Genomic DNA, 216 nt, shown 5'->3' on the forward strand with positions numbered 1-216 from the left:
GAAAGTCTGCTCCACCCTACCAGTCCCGTAAGGTGTGTGTTCTGCACCTCGCTATCGGGGCGTTTTCACACTCTGTGAACACTAGGTGGGGCTATTGAGCCTTGCAAAGGGTTCTCGCAGGGTGTGTATTTATTGTTCTTTCTTTATTTATTTCTGAGACTCTGCCTCCTTTTGCCGGACCCCTCCCCACTCTGTGTGCTCAGAACAGGGCTGAGG

This window comes from Galeopterus variegatus, unplaced genomic scaffold (genome assembly GCF_000696425.1).
Source record: "Galeopterus variegatus unplaced genomic scaffold, G_variegatus-3.0.2 Scaffold1393, whole genome shotgun sequence".
NCBI classification, from domain to species: domain Eukaryota; kingdom Metazoa; phylum Chordata; class Mammalia; order Dermoptera; family Cynocephalidae; genus Galeopterus; species Galeopterus variegatus.